Genomic DNA, 16,959 nt, shown 5'->3' with positions numbered 1-16,959 from the left:
ATTTATATCAAAAACCAATTTTTTACATTAGCATGTGACTTTCAGAACTAGCATTCCCACCGAACACTTCCGGTGAATTTACTAAATTACTCACGATAAACGTTGATAAAAAACATAACAATTATTTTAAGAATTATAGATACAGAACTCCTTTATGCAATCGCTATGTCCGATTTTAAAATAGCTTTTCGGTGAAAGCACATTTTGCAATATTCTGAGTAGATGGCTCGCCATCACGGGCTAGCTAATTTGACACCCACCAAGTTTGGTACTCACCAAACTCAGATTTACTATAAGTAAAATTGGATTACCTTTGCTGTTCTTCGTCAGAATGCACTCCCAGGACTTCTACTTCAACAACAAATGTTGGTTTGGTTCCAAATAATCCATAGTTATATCCAAATAGCGGCGTTTTGTTCGTGCGTTCAAGACACTATCCGAAGGGTAACGAAGGGCGACGCGTGGACGCGTATCGTGACAAAAAAAATTCAAAATATTCCATTACCGTACTTCGAAGCATGTCATACGCTGTTTAAAATCAATTTTTATGCGATTTTTCTCGTAAAATGGCGATAATATTCCGACCGGGAGTCGTTGTTTTCGTTCAAAGACTGAAAAAGTAAAATGTACTCTTCACGTGCAAGCGCCCGTTTCATTGTTCTCAGATCGACCACTTACCAAATGCACTACTGTTTTTCAGACAGTAACTGCAGAGTCATCATTCAACATTCTGGCGCCTTCTGAGAGCCTATGGGAGCCTTAGAAAGTGTCACGTTACAGCAGAGATCCTTTGTTTTGGATAGAGATGACAAAGAAGGCCAAGAAATGGTCAGACAGGGTACTTCCTGTACAGAATCTTCTCAGGTTTTGGCCTGCCAAATGAGTTCTGTTATACTCAGACACCATTCAAACAGTTTTAGAAACTTTGGAGTGTTTTCTATCCAAAGCTACTAATTATATGCATATTCTAGTTTCTGGGCAGGAGTAATAACCAGATTAAATCGGGTAAGTTTTTTTTTTTAATCCGGCCGTGAAAATACTGCCCCCTATCCATAACAAGTTAAACAATTTCAAGGCAATTCTACCAAATACTAATTGAGTGCATGTAAACTTCTTACCCACTGGGAATGTGACAGTAAATAAAAGCTGAAATAAATGTTCTTTACTATTATTCTGACATTTCACGTTCTTAAAATAAAGTGGTGATCCTAACTGACCTAAAACAGGGAATTTTTACTCTGATTAAATGTCAGGAATGGTGAGAAACTGAGTTTAAATGTATTTTGCTAAGGTGTATGTAAACTTCCTGCTTCACCTGTAGATGTGATGGACTTTTTTAAAGCCAATGGCCACTGGATTGATGCAAACGCTCCTGATTCTGCAGGTGCGGTAGGCATAACTAGAAAGTAGCCTAACTTTTTAATTGAGACAGTTTTTAGGAAAGCCTTTCCGTTCATCCGAATATGGTTATAAATAGCATCGCTAACGGTGGACATGCATGCACACACCACACAGATGGAGCATTCCCATGCCATTGCCTCTTCAGAAAGTTTCAGGGAATCACTGATGCATTCTGTTCATGTCTTATGATAGACAATTAATTTGCCCAAGTTTAAGTTCAATACATTTAGTTAATTTCCAGACGTGAGACACATTTGATAGACAAACCAAAAGTTACAATTTTAATATTGAACCATTTTTCATGTTGTAGTATCGAAAAGTACTGAAGTTTCAGTCTAACGTGCAACCCTATGTGGAGAGGGTGTGTGGGTTTCAGAGGTGACACAGAACAGGAACAGCGGAAAGTGCCAGTCAGTGGTGGGTCAGATTACCTAAAGGAGAACTTGTGACACCTGCTTGCACTTTTGCCCGTATTAGGGAGACCTCTGGTTTCAGCATGTGACTGGTCCACTGGGAAGTCCCCAATCACCTGACTACAGCCATTATAGACGGGTGGAGGATGTGAACTTTAGAGGTCGACCGATTATGATTTTTCAACGCAGATACCGATTATTGAAGGACCATAAAAGCCGATACCGATTAATCGGCCAACTTTTTTTGTATTTTATTTTTAATTTTTTCAAATCTTTAAAAAAATCTTTGTTTACATTTTTTAAATATTTTGTAATAATAACAATTACAACAATACTGAATGAACAATGATCACTTTTATTTTAACTTAATATAATACATCAATAAAGTCAATTTAGTCTCAAATAAATAATAAAACATGTTCAATTTGGTTTAGATATTGCAAAAACACAGTGCTGGAGAAGAAAGTAAAAGTGCAATATGTGCCATGTAAAAAAGCTAATGTTTAAGTTCCTTGCTCAGAACATGAGAATATATGAAAGCTGGTGGTTCCTTTTAACATGAGTCTTCAATATTCCCAGGTACGAAGTTTTAGGTTGTAGTTATTATAGGATTATTTCGCTCTATACCATTTGTATTTTATATACCTTTGACTGTTGGATGTTCTAATAGGTACTTTAGTATTGCCAGCCTAATCTCGGGAGTTGGTAGGCTTGAAGTCATAAACAGTGCAATGCTTTTATGCATTGTGAAGAGCTGCTGGCAAACGCAGGAAAGTGCTGTTTGAATGAATGCTTACGAGCCTGCTGCTGCCTACCTACCACTGCTCATTCACACTGCTCTATTAAATCATAGACTTAATTATAATATAATAAAAACACAGAAATATGAGCCTTATGTCATTAATATGGTCAAATCCGTTTATCCTTTCAGTGAAATACGGAACCGTTCCGTATTTTATCTAACGGGTGGCATCCATAAGTCTAAATTACTTTGCACAACCTTCAATGCTAGGTCATAATTACGTAAAATTCTGGCAAATTAGTTCGCGAAGAGCCTTGTGGCCCAAACTGTTGCATATTCCCTGACTCTGCGTGCAATGAACGCAAGAGAAGTGACACAATTTCCCTAGTTTAATATTGCCTGCTAACATGAATTTCTTTGAACTAAATATGCAGGTTTAAAAATATATACATCTTTGTATTAATTTTAAGAAAGGCATCGATGTTTATGGATGTGTACGTTCGTGCAGCGATTGTGCTTTTTTTCGCAAATGCACTTTTGTTAAATCATCCCCCGTTTGGCGAAGTTGGCTGTCTTTGTTAGGAAGAAATAGTCTTCACACAGTTCGTAACGAGCCAGGCGGCCCAAACTGCTGCATATACCCTAACTCTGTTGCACAGAATGCAAGACAAGTGACACAATTTCCCTAGTTAAAAGAAATTCATGTTTGCAGGCAATATTAACTAAATATGCAGGTTTAAAAATACATACTTGTGTATTGATTAAGAAAGACGTTGATGTTTATGGTTAGGTACACATTGGTGCAACGACAGTGCTTTTTTTCGCGAATGTGCTTGTTAAATCACCCGTTTGGCGAAATAGCCTGTGATTTAATTATAAATTACAGGCACCCCAACGATTATATGCAACTCAGGACAAACTAGATAAAATAGTAATATCTTCAACCATGTGTAGTTAACTAATGATTATGTTAAGATAGAGTTTTTTTTATAGGATACATTTAATGCTAGCTAGCACCTTACCTTGGCTCCTTTCTGCACTCGCATAATAGGTAGTCAGCCTGCCACGCAGTCTCCTCGTGGAGTGCAATGTAATCGGCCACGATCGGTGCCCAAAAATGCAGATTACCGATTTGTTATGAAAACTTGGCCGATTAATCGGTCGACTTCTAGTGAACATTATGTCATCGATCCGTTATTTTCTATTATTATTGATCTGAACTGCAGACACAGTTCACCATGATGGACCAATTGAACCCATGACCACTGTAATACCACAAGGTGATCTCTTAAACCATAGATGCAGGCTCATATCATCAATATTGGCAAAAGATCACACGCACAGTTGATCTCAATTGACCGATTGTCCCGTCCTAGAATTGTGGGCATTTGATTGACTTGCTGACTAACCAACTTCAGCTTTCTGGAGGATGGCAACTGTTGCTAACCAAGCTTGTGTCTGTCACCAAGACAAGCTCTCATTTCAAATGCATGGGAGCCTATGACAACAATAAATGGTTAAAATGGTTCAATCATTAAACAGTGGATTTGGGGTACTTCCAAAATGAATTCCTGAAATACAAAACCTGTTAATGTAATAATATTTTCCATTTGAAGCGATACAGGTAGCCTAGTGGTTAAGAGCATTGGGCCAGTAACTGAGAGGTTGCTGGTTCGAATCCCCGAGCAGACTAGGTGAAAAATCTGTCTGTACCCTTGAGCAAGGCACTTAACCCTTATTGCTCCTGTAAGTCACTCTGGATAAGAGCATCTGCTAAATGACAAATGTAATGTACAGTACCAGTCAAAAGTTGGTTAATCAGCCAGCAAGTGCTCAGCATATGCGGGAAGTCCTTCAAGACTGTTGGAAAAGCAGGTGAAGCTGAGAGAATGCCAAGAGTGTAAAAAGCTGTCAAGGCAAAGGGTGGCTACTTTGAAGAATCTTAAATAGTGTTAAATCAAAATATATTGTACATTTTTAAGATTGTTCAAAGTAGCTACCCTTTGCCTTGATGACAGCTTTGCACACTCTTGGCATTCTCTCAATCAGCTTCATGAGGTAGTCACCTGGAATTAATTTCAATTAACAGGTGTGCCTTGTTAATTTGTGGTATACAGAAAATAGCCCTATTTGGTAAAAGACCAAGTCCACAGGAAAGGAAGACCCAGTTACCTCTGCTGTAGAGGATAAGTTCATTAGAGTTACCAGCCTCAGAAATTGCAGCCCAAATAAATGCTTCACAGAGTTCAAGTAAGACACATCGCAACATCAACTGTTCAGAGGAGACTGCGTGAATCAGGCCTTCATTGTCAAATTGCTGCAAAGAAACCACTACTAAAGGACACCAATAAGAAGAGACTTGCTTGGGCCAAGAAACTAGACTGGTGGAAATTTGTCGTTTGGTCTGGAGTCCAAATTGGAGATGTCTTTGTGAGACGCGGTGTGGGTGAACGGATGATCTCCGCATGTGTATTTCCCACCTTAAATCATGGAGGAGATGGTGTGGGGGTGCTTTGCTGGTGACACTGTTGATTTATTTACAATTCAAGGCACACTTAACCAGCATGTCTACCACAGCATTCTGCAGCAATACACCATCCCATCTGGTTTGCGTTTAGTGGGACTATCCTTTGTTTTTCAACAGGACGTTGACCCAACACACCTCTAAGCTGTTTAAGGGCTATTTGACCAAGATCGAGAGTGATGGAGTGCTGCATCAGATGACCTGGCCTCCACAATCACCCAACCTCAACCCAGTTCAGATGGTTTGGGATGAGTTGGACCACAGAGTGGAGGAAAAGCAGCCAACAAGTGCTCAGCATATATGTGAACTCCTTCAAGACTGTTGGAAAAGCATTCCAGGTGAAGTTGGTTGAGAGAGTGCCTAGTGTGCAAAGCTGTCATCAAGGCAAAGGGTGGCTACTTTGAACAATCTAAAATCTAAAATATATTTTGATTTGTTTAACACTTTTAGTTACTACATAATTCCATATGTGTTATTTCATAGTTTTGGTGTCTTCACTATAATTCTACAATGTAGAAAATAGTAAAAATTAAGAAAAACCCTTGAATGAGTATTTGTTCTAAAACTGGTAGTGTATTTTGGAGTAGGATGTCCTTTAGAAAATATGTATTCACCAGAAGTAACCTCAGTCGTTCTACCAAAAAAAAGCTATTGGAAACAATGCATTCCAACTGAAATAAAGTTGGCTATTTACAAGTTTGGCACACCTATATTTGGAAAGTACCTCCCATTTCTTCTCTGCAGATACTCTCAAGCTCTGTCATGTTGGATGGGGAGCGTCGCTGCACAGCTATTTTCAGGTCTCTCCAGAGATGTTTGATAGGGTTCAAGTCCGGGCTCTGGCTGGGCCACTCAAGGACATTCAGACTTGTCCCGAAGCCACTTCTGCGTTGTCTTGGCTGTGTGCTTCGGGTGTTTGACCTGTTGGAAGGTGACCCTTCGCCCCAGTCTTAGGTCCTGAGCACACTGGAGCAGGTTTTTTCTCTACTTTTCTCTGATCCTATCAAGGATCTCTCTGTACTTTGCTCTGCTCATCTTTCTCTCGATCCTGACTAGTCTCCCAGTCCCTGTCGCTGAAAAGTATCCCCACAGCATGATGCTGCCACCACCATGCTTCACCGTAGGGATGGTGCCAAGCTTCCTCCAGACGTGACGCTTGGCGTTCAGGCCAAAGGGTTCAATCTTGGTTTCATCAGAGCAGAGAATCTTATTTCTCATGGTGTGAGAGTCTTTAGGTGCCTTTTGGCTAACTCCAAGCTGACTGTCATGTGCCTTTTTACTGAGGAGTGGCTTCCGTCTGGCCACTCTACCATAAATGCCTGATTGGTGGAGTGCTTCAGGCCCTCTCAAAATTAGTTTAATTAAAATAACTTGTCCTTCATCAGTGAAATACCACAAGGTCAATGTTTGTTTATAATCCTTTTCAAAATTATAAGCCTTTTCAAAACTACTGATTAAAGGTCATCTCCCTTTTTAGAACCAACTTCACTTGTTTTAAAAATGACCTATGTGGCATCGATAAGAGACCGAAAACTATCATCTAGTGTCACTCTGACTACAGTGTGAATCTGATAACTTTGTTCATAAAGTCAATATTGTCCAAAACAATTTTGAGTTTTGTACAAGAGTTTGTCATGACTTACTGGTAGGTTGGGTATGGATTACGATCATGCCCAGTGCCCGCTAACACTTGAGAAGCAGCTGGGCTGATTGTGCTCTATCCAATCATCGCAGCCAGAACCTCTAGACAGTGAGACAGACCTGCCCATTACGCAGCGTCAGACTTGTTTTCATAAGAGAATACAAAAATAAAACGAACACTCAGGAAACTACAGACAATACCCCATAATGACAAAGAAAAAACAGGTTTAGAAATTCTTGTAAATGTATTAAACATGAAACGAATACCTTATTTACATAAATATTCAGGGACTCTGCTATGAGACTCAAAATTAAGCTCAGATGCATCCTGTTTCCATTGATCATCCTTGATGTTTCTACAACTTGATTGGAGTCCACCTGTGGCAAATTCAATTGATTGGACATGATTTGGAAAGGCGCACACACACACCTGTCTATATAATGTCCCACAGTTGACAGTGCATGTCAGCGCAAAAACCAAGCCATGAGGTCGAAGGAATTATCCGTAGAGCTCTGAGACAGAATTGTGTCAAGGCACAGATCTGGGAAGGGTACCAAAACATGTCTGCAACATTTAAGGTCCACAAGAACACAGTGGCCTCCATCATTCTTAAAGGGAAGAAGTTTGGAACCTCCTAGAGCTGGCCACTTGGCTAAACTGAGCAATCGGGGGAGAAGGGCCTTGGTAAGGGAGGTGACCAAAAACCTGATGGTCACTCTGACAGAGCTCCAGAGTTCCTCTGTGGAGATGGGAGAACCTTCCATAAGGACAACCATCTCTGCAGCACTCCACCAATTAGGCCTTTATGATAGTGGCCAGACGGAAGCCACTCCTCAGTAAAAGGCACATGACATCCCTTTTGGGTTTGCCAAAAGGCATCTAAAGGACTCTGACAATCTGTGGTCTGATTAAACCAAGATTGAACTCTTTGAACTGAATGCCAACTGTCACATCTGGAGGAAATCTGGCACTATCGCTAAGGTGAAGCATGGTGGTGGCAGCATCATGCTGTGTGGATGTTTTTCAGGGCAGGGACTGGGAGACTTGTCAGGATCAAGTCAAAAATGTATAGAGCAAAGTATAGAGAGATCCTTGATGAAAACCTGCTCCAGAGCACTCAGGACCTCAGACTGGGGTCCATTCACTTTCCAACAGGCCAATGACCCTAAGCACACAGCCAAGACAACGCAGGAGTGACTTCGGGTCAAGTCTCTGAATGTCCTTGAGTGGCCTAGCCACAGTTACGGTTCCCATCCAACCTGATGGAGCTTGAGAGGATCTGCAGAGAAGAATTGGAGAAACTCCCCAAATACAGGTGTGCCAAACCTGTAGCGTCATACTGAAGAATACTCGAGGCTGTAATCGCTACCAAAGGTGCTTCAACAAAGTACTGAGTAAAGGGTCTGAATACTTATGTAAATGTGATTATTTTTTAAAATATTTTTTCTTTGCTTAAATTTCCAAAAAACTGTTTTTGCTTCGTCATTATGGGGTATTGTGTTTAGATTGATGAAAGACAGATTAATTTATGTTTTTATAGAATAAGGCTGTAATGTAACGTGGAAAAATTTAAGGGGTCTGAATACTTTCCGAATGCACTTTAACCACCAACGCTTGATAAATATTGCATAAACAATTGTAAAGCATGAATTGCATGAAGAAATAATAATGGAAATATATCCATGTAAAACATAACAACAATAGTTATTTGTTTAGTGATGCACGATATATCGGTGAACGTATCGGAATCTGCCGAAATTTGCTAAAAATGCCAACATCGGGATCGGCCCGATGTCTAGTTTAACACTGATTTCAAAGCTACCGTGCATACCTATATAACGTAGGTACATGACATAATGACGCTACGTCAAATTTTGCGCTACACGTGCAACACATCATTCCTAACCTAGCCCACAATGTCTGCTGTGTGGATCGAGTAGTCAACAAGTCGAGCAGTCATTTGAAAGAGTAAGAAAATTTAGGCGACAACTCGAGACAAGGCGAAATCCATTAATGCCAAGATAATGGAATTTATTGCCGTTGACAATCAACCGTTCTCTGTTGTGGGTGATGTTGGCTTTCGCCAACTGGTCGAGCACCAGTACACATGTTGACCTACCGGAGTTACACAGTAATAGCGTCACATGACATACTATGGAACGGCGTTTGGGTCTTTGCGTGTCAAAAAAGATACACGTCAAATAACACTATTTGACGCTTTAAATAAGCTTTTAATTTGACACGTCAAATAAGTTCTATTATAGAATGTTGTGTGTTCTGTATTTGCACGTGCAAGCCAAGCGCCACCACTACTATCAGTAGCACTGTCAAAGCTGTACAAAAAAGTCTCTGCAAACACCGACCACGAACGATGTGTTTACAATCCCGCGATGGTAATAAAGCATTATTTGTTCAACCGCAACTTCTGGGGTAGCTAGCTAGCTTTAGCGTGGTACCTAGCTAGCACCAATTCAACCAGCCTGAAAACAACGACCAGTAGAAACTGCTGTCATTTTCATTATTCTTAGCAATGATTTAGGAATCCTTGTGCGTAAGTATTAGCTAGGTAGCCACTTGTTGTTCGCCTATTGAAATTGAACTTCAGTTCATGAAAGTAAATAGTTAGCCAGCTACTTAACCCTGTTGACCAAAGCTAAAGTTATAAGCAGCCAGCTAGCTTCATCTGGCTAGTGACGCTCGCCGGACCGGGTTATGTTTTGTGAAGCTAGCCACAATAAGGATTACGCACAATAGTGGAATTTGCGGTTTTCCTTCAAAATAAAAGTACCTATTTGAAAGTGATGCAGAATGTTACAATTGGTGGAATCATGCCATATTTAGATTAGATAATGTTAAACAATATTGGAATGTGAAGCATTGGAATGTGAAGCAATGAAATGGGGTATCAGTCTACTCGGTGACACCCACAGAACACAACTGTGAAGAGTTTACCCAAATATTAGCGTTGTAGCTCTTATCGCAGGACTGTGACTGTGTGAAATCACCTCCCCGGTCAGCCTATTGTGTGTTGACATTCATATTGCACTGCATAGCTTTACCTAAGGATTGGGGATCAATGAAATGGGGGTATCATTATACTCAATACCCAATGCTTTATTATAGACAGAAATATTGATCAGTATTCCACATTTCTAGAATCCTTTTATTTCAGCTCATGAAACATGGGACCAACACTTAACAATTATTCCTGCCAAAACATGGACTAACCTATTTCAGTGGACTATTTCAAGGTTTCTTCATTCAGAATAAAAGGCTGCTGAGGCATTTGGACCAGTCAAATCAGACGTGCTGTATCTGTACTGTGGTTTTCATCACTAACAGGGTAAACGGGAAGCTTGATCTACCCAGGGAGACATACATGCTTCCTGTTTCTGCTCTTTCAGGACAACTGGGTGGGGCTTAGGAGTTGGTTTTGTGATATGGAGGGTGTGTGTCTGTGGGAGGGACGTGCAGCCTCTGCCTGTGATTCATAAGGCGCATGTGATTCAGAATTAAACTTCTCTCTCTCCCAAGGTAAGGCAGACTGTTCTTACGTAGGCTTCTGGATGTGGTATCCTGTGCAGATCAGGTGAAAGGTAAGCTGAGCTCACTGCTACAATCAGTCTGTGTGTTAGCTAGCAGTAGTGAGAATGTAGCTTTTGTGCCACACACACGTTACACACCTGTTTACCTGGTATAAACTAGTGGGAGTGTGGTGTTGCATAACAGAGCTAGTTTCTGGGCCAAGCTGATGGCAGCAAAACTCTTGTTTCAGTATGGCACGCATGTTTTATGAGGGTGAGTCATGTTTGAGCGCAGGCAGAAATTGGAAGTGGGGCATGTCCCAAAAGGTGCATAGTGCATTTTATTCTCTTTAAATGCCGCAACTTTTTTAATGGTCTTTTGCCGCATTTCATATAGGCCTAAAGTGTTTTACCTATTGTCATTTGTAGCCAAAATGTAAATCATTAAACCTAAATCAGTAAACCTTCACCTAACCTATTGATTTGGCTTAGTTATTCTCTCCTGAGGAGGACATTGCCACATGAGTGAACTGACTGCAGGTCAGGTGTGTCCTCTGAAATAAAGCAGGGAACCGCTGAAGACTGAACTAGGATCCTCAGGCGAGGGTGTGTCTGAGGTTGAAGGGAGTAGATGTTTGGGAGGTTGTTCTGGGACAGATGGTTATAATGATACCCCAGGCTGCTATAGAAAGCACAGTAACACAGTTTGCCTGCAGGAAACGTTTACATTTTATACATAAGAAAAACCCTATAATGAAAAGGTGATTTAGACGTTTTTGTATTCTCTCATTAGCACAGTGGATGTTTAGGTTGTGGGCTTTCCTGGTCGTTTCCTAGTTGTCATCGTGATCCACGTTGAGTATGTGAACAAACCGCTGTGGGAATATTCAGCTGTTATTGGGATTGAGATGCGTATTTGTTCTGTTTTTTAAGTCCAACATTTATTTAGCAAGTCGCAAACTCTGAAATACTTGATGTTAACAGATTAAAATCTCCAGCTCCGAATTATATTCACAAGGCAATGTGTGGCACTTATAAATAATGCATAGAAATAACACAACCTATTCCACAAATAGATATACAAGAGACTAATTAAGCAGTAATGGCAAGCTCTATGTCCTAACACACAAAGACAGAATGTTGGACAGGCTGAAATGGTAGGTAAGTAGTCATGTAGCAAGCGATTCGCCCTCTCTTATCAGGCAGGAGGCATGTTTACATTCTGCCTCTCCCATGTTTGTCTTGGCGAGTGAAAGTCCTGCCAACGGTTATGAGATTTAACTGTATATTTCACGTCAACTAGGCCTAGTCTACGCTTAGAACACTTATGCACAGCTGAGATTATTCTGAGACAGCTGGGTCCTGTCCAAAAACTACCGCTGCACCATCAAGAACGTCCTGACCCGTTGCATCACGGCCTGGTACGGGTATATCGCCATCCACCACCGTAAGGCCCTTCAGCGGGTGGTGAAGACGACCCAGTACATCAGTGGGACCGTGCTAACATTCATCCAGGACATATACTCAAAGCTGTGTCTGAGGATGACCTGCAGCATCATCAAGGACCCCAGCCACAAGCTGTTCACTCCCTTACCGTTGGGAAGTCTGTATCGAAGCATGAGTTCTGATACCAACAGGCTCCGAGACCACTTTTTTATCAACAAGCAATCAGACTGCTGAACACTTGAACTGGACTGATCACAAGCCCTGATTCTCTGCCCCTTAGCTTGTGCGTGCATGCACACACACACACACACACACACACACACACACACACACACACTCATGCTACTCACACGTCACAACTGCTGCTATCAGACTGTTATTATGATAGCTAAATTCTGCAAATCTTAACACTTGTCCCCCTTTCCCAAAACGTGTAAATATTGGACTAGAAATTGTGCCTTCCTGTTTTATACTTTTGCAAAAAGGTTTATTCTACCGAGTCATTTACTTTATATTCGTATTATTTTATTATTTCTTGTTGCATTGTTTAACAAAGTGTTGATTTGTCTCTTGTGTATGTAGTGATGAGTACTCAATACTCCCTATAAGTATGTTTAAGGTCTGAGTGAACTCTCAAATCTCTAAATGATTTACCCATATGTATAACTGCTAAAAGATACCTTATTTTAAAGTGTCAATCCACTGATCATTAACAAATGCGTTACCAACATTTATAACTCCTGAAAATATACTACTTACGAAATGTAGTGTATGTGGACACCTCGTCGAACATCTCATTCCAAAGTCATGGGCATTAATATAGAGTTGATCCCCCTTTGCTGCTATAACAGCCTCCACTCTTCTGGGAAGGCTTTCCACTAGATGTTGGAACATTGCTGCAGGGACTTGCTTCCATTCAGTCACAAAGAGCATTAGTGAGGTCGGGCACTGAGGTTGGGTGATTAGGCCTGGCTCTCAGTCGGCACTCCAATTCCTCCCAAAGGTGTTTGATGGGGTTGAGGTCAGGGCTCTGTTCCGGCCAGTCAAGTTCTTCCACACCAATCTCGACAAACCATTTCTATATGGCCCTCGCTTTGTGCATGGGGCATTGTCATGCTGAAACAGCAAACGGCCTTCCCCCAAAAAGTTGAAAGCACAGAATTGTCTACAATGTCATTGTATGCTCAAGATTTCCCTTCACTGGAACTAAGGGGCCAAGCCCAAAACCATAAAAAAAGCCCCAGACTATTATTCATCCTCCAACAAACTTTACAGTTGGCACTATGCATTTGGGCAGGTAGCATTCTCCTGGGACCTGCAAAACCCAGATTTGTCCGTCGGACTGCTAGATGGTGAAGCGTGATTCATCACTCCAGAGAACGCGTTTCCGCTGCTCCAGAGTTCAGAATTCTTAACTAGCAGAATTCACCCAACTTATTGTGGGAAGCTTGTGGAAGGCTACCCGAAATGTTTGACAAGTTAAACAATTTAATGGCAATGCTACCAAATACTAATTGAGTGCATGTTAGCTTCTGACCCACTGGGAATGTGATGAAACAAAATAAAAGCTCAAATAAATAATTCTCTCCACTATTATTCTGACATTTCACATTCTTAAAATAAGGTGGTGATCCTAACTGACCTAAGACAGGGAATTTCTGTTTAAATGTATTTGGCTAAGGTGTATGTTAACTTCCGACTTCAACTGTACATGTAGTTATTAAAGTGACCGTGCATAGATGGTGACAACAGAGAGTAGCAGCAGTGTAAAATAGGGGGGGTGCAAATAGTCTAGGTAACCCTATGATTATATGTTCAGGAGTCTTGTGGCTTGGGGGTAGAAGCTGTTTAGAAGCCTCTTGGACATAGACTTAGCGCTCTGCTACCGCTTTCCGTGCGGTAGCAGAGAGAACAGTCTTTGAACATTTTTGGGGCCTTCCTCTGACACCGCCTGGTATAGCGGTCCTGGATGGCAGGAAGCTTGGCCCCAGTGATGTACTGGGCCATTTGCACTGCCATCTGTAGTGCCTTGCGGTTGGATCCCAGGCAGTTGCCATATCAGGCATTGATGCATCCAGTCAGGATGCTCTCGATGGTGCAGCTGTAGATCTTTTGAAGGATCTGAGGACCTATACCAAATCTTTTCAGTCTCCTGAGGGGGAATAGGTTTTGTCGTGCCCTCTTCACGACTGTCTTGGTGTGCTTGGAACAAGGAACTTGAAGATTTCATCCTGCTCCACTGTAGCCCCGTCCTGTGGTCCACAATAATTTCCATTGTCTTCATCACGTTGAGGGAGAGTTTGTTGTCCTGGCACCACACGGCCAGGTCTCTGACCCCCTCTCTATAAGCTATCTCATCATTGTCGGTGGTCAGGCCTACCACTGTTGTCAATGGCAAACTTAATGATGGTGTTGGAGTCGTGCCTGGCCGTGCAGTCAATGAACAGGGAGTACAGGAGGGGAATGAGCATGCACCCCTGAGGGGCCCCTGTGTTGAGGATCAGCGTTGTCGATGTGTTGTTACCTACCCTTACACCCTGGGGGCGGCCCGTCAGGAAGTCCAGGATCCAGTTGCAGAGGGAGGTGTTTAGTCCCAGGGTCCTTAGCTTAGTGATGTGCTTTGAGGGCACTATGGTGTTGAACGCTGAGCTGTAGTCAATGAATAGCATTAACACATAGGTGTTCCTTTTGTCCAGGTGGCAAAGGGCAGTGTGGCGTGCAATAGAGATTGCATCATCTGTGGATCTGTTGGTGGGGTATGCATATTGGCGTGGGTCTAGGGTTTCTGGGATAATGGTGTTGATGTGAGCCATGACCAGCCTTTCAAAGCAGTTCATGGCTACAGATGTGAGTGCTACGGGTTGGTAGTCATTTAGGCAGGTTACCTTAGTGTTCTTTGGCACAGGCACTATGGTGGCCTGCTTAAAACTTGTTGGTATTACAGATTCGGACAGGGAGAGGTTGAAAATGTCAGTGAAGACACTTGCCAGTTGGTCAGAGCATGCTCGCAGTACACATCCTAGTAATCCGTCTGGCCCCGTGGCCTTGTGAATGTTGACCTGTTTAAAGGTTTTCCTCACATCGACTGCAGAGAGCGTGATCACAGTCTTCCGGAACAGCTGGTGCTCTCATGCATGTTTCATCCGAGGAGCGTCAAAGTCGGGTGTAGTACGATTTGATCTTAGTCCTGTATTGATGCTTTCTTATAAACTTCTGGGTTAGAGTCCCGCTCCTTGAAAGCGGCAGCTCAAGCCTTTAGCTCAGTGCAGATGTTGCCTGTAATCCATGGCTTCTGGTTGGGGTATATACGTACTGTCAATTTGGGGACGATGTCATCGATACACTTATTGATGAATCCAATGACTGAATGTGGTGTACTCCAACGGAGGGAGGAATCCTGGAACATATTCCAGTCTGTGCTTGCAAAACTGTCCTGTAGCTTAGCATCTGCTTTGTCTAACCACTATTTTTTATTGAACTAGTCACTGGTGCTTCCTGTTTTAATTTTAGCTTGTAAGCAGGTATCAGGAGAATAGAATTATGGTCATATTTGCCAAATGGAGGGCGAGGGAGAGCTGTTTGTGTGTGTGTGTGTGTGTGTGCGTAAATGTGGTCTGGAGTCTTTTAAATTTTATTCCCTCTGGTTGCACATTTAACATGTTGATGGAAGTTTGATATAACGATTTAAGTTTCCCTGCGTTAAAGTCCCTGGCTACTAGGAGTGCTGCCTCTGGGTGAGCGTTTTCTTGTTTACTTATGGCGGAATACAGCTCATTCAATGCTGTCTTAGTGCCGGCCTCTGACTGGTGGTATGTAAACAGCTACGAAAAATACAGAAACTCTCTAGGTAGTGTGGTCTACAGCTTATCATGAGATACTCTACCTCAGGTGAATAATAGCTCGAGACTTCCTTAGATATTGTGCACCAGCTGCTATTTACAAAAATACATAGTCAGCCGCCCCTTGTCTTACCAGATGCCGCTGTTCTATCATGCCGGCACAGCGTATAACCAGCCAGCTGTATGTTGATAGTGTCGTTGTCCAGCCACGACCTCATGATTCATAAGATATTACAGTTTTGAATGTCCCGTTGGTAGTTTAATCTTCCCGCATAGGTCATCTATTTTATTCTCCAAAGATTGCACGTTTGCTAGCAGAATGGAAGGAAGTGGAGGTTTATTCGATCAGCTACGAATTCTCTGAAGGCAGCCCTTCCTCTGGGCCCTTTTTCTCTGCTTCTTCTTCACGCAAATCACGGGGATCTGGGCCTATAAACATTATGTCCATTCAGAAACACATCAGTATATCATTCGTGTTGGGCTCGTCAGACTCGTTAAAGGAGAAAAAGGATTCTGCCAGTTTGTGGTGAGGAATCGCAGTCCAGAAGTTATTTTTTTTCGGTCATGGCGGCAACATTATGTACAAAGTTAAAATATTTTACAAACAACACAAATAAATGAATTAAAAAACGCAATCGGTTGGGGACATGTAGAACGTCAGCCTTCTTCTCCGACGCCATTGTTAGTCAATGCTCGCTTTGTGACTGTCCTATCAATAAATCACAAGAAGATGCATATTGTTAATTACTGTGGGGAAGGCTATACAGACCTTTTCTGACTTCCGAATTGACATTTTTAAATGAAAAGAAGCCTATTTAATATTTTAAATGAAAGAAGTAGTCTCCTGACAATGAGTTTGTTTTCTGCTATTTAGCCGACTGCTGGCGCTTATTGAAAACACGACTCCAGTCATGCAGGGTGCTCTAGAATGTTATGTTAACTTTCATTTTCTGGGGGTGACCTCCTTAGTGACTCTGGCTTCCTACTGAAATGCTCTCTGGTGGGGTGTCCCTGCTGCTCTGTGATACACACAGTCATGCTACCTCTCTCAGGGCCTCTTTCTGGCTATGAATTATGTCCGCTTCAAAGTGGTGTAGGAGGCAAGGTCTATGATATTATTGTGATCTTTAAGGAAAACAAATGTGTAAAAGTTAACGACAAGATAACACAATTATTGTCTGTAGTGACGCCTCTAGCACTGAGATGCAGTGGCTTACACCGCTGCGCCACTCGTGACCTTGTATACATTTCTATAAGTAGATAGACCCTGTATAAATGTAATGCACCAGTTAAGAATTTGGCTTAAATTATTTGACTCTGTCATAACTCCAATCCTTCTATATGGCAGCAAAATTTGGTGTCCCTTTTACAATCATGGGATAAAAGCCCCACTGAAATTTTACACCTGGAATTTTTGGGGTGTGCACA

The 16,959-nt window shown here is 41.8% G+C and overlaps 1 protein-coding gene across 3 annotated transcripts in view; it reads left to right on the top strand.

The window, feature by feature from the left end:
• osbpl5 (oxysterol binding protein-like 5) overlaps nt 1–16,959 on the top strand; it is a 153,023-nt gene that overhangs the window by 13,709 nt on the left and 122,355 nt on the right. The window contains exons 1-2 of one of the 3 annotated variants that reach the window (XM_014123860.2): nt 5,385–5,418; nt 10,257–10,318. The exons of 1 other annotated variant lie outside the window; for it this stretch is intronic. The gene's annotated coding sequence lies outside the window, so the exon portion shown is untranslated. Of the gene's footprint in view, nt 1–5,384; nt 5,419–10,256; nt 10,319–16,959 lie in introns of those variants that run through there. One more of the 3 variants, XM_014123857.2, reaches the window with a different exon arrangement.

Source organism: Salmo salar, chromosome ssa10 (genome assembly GCF_905237065.1).
Source record: "Salmo salar chromosome ssa10, Ssal_v3.1, whole genome shotgun sequence".
Classification (NCBI taxonomy): domain Eukaryota; kingdom Metazoa; phylum Chordata; class Actinopteri; order Salmoniformes; family Salmonidae; genus Salmo; species Salmo salar.
This window is presented reverse-complemented; position numbering and strand designations above follow the sequence as displayed.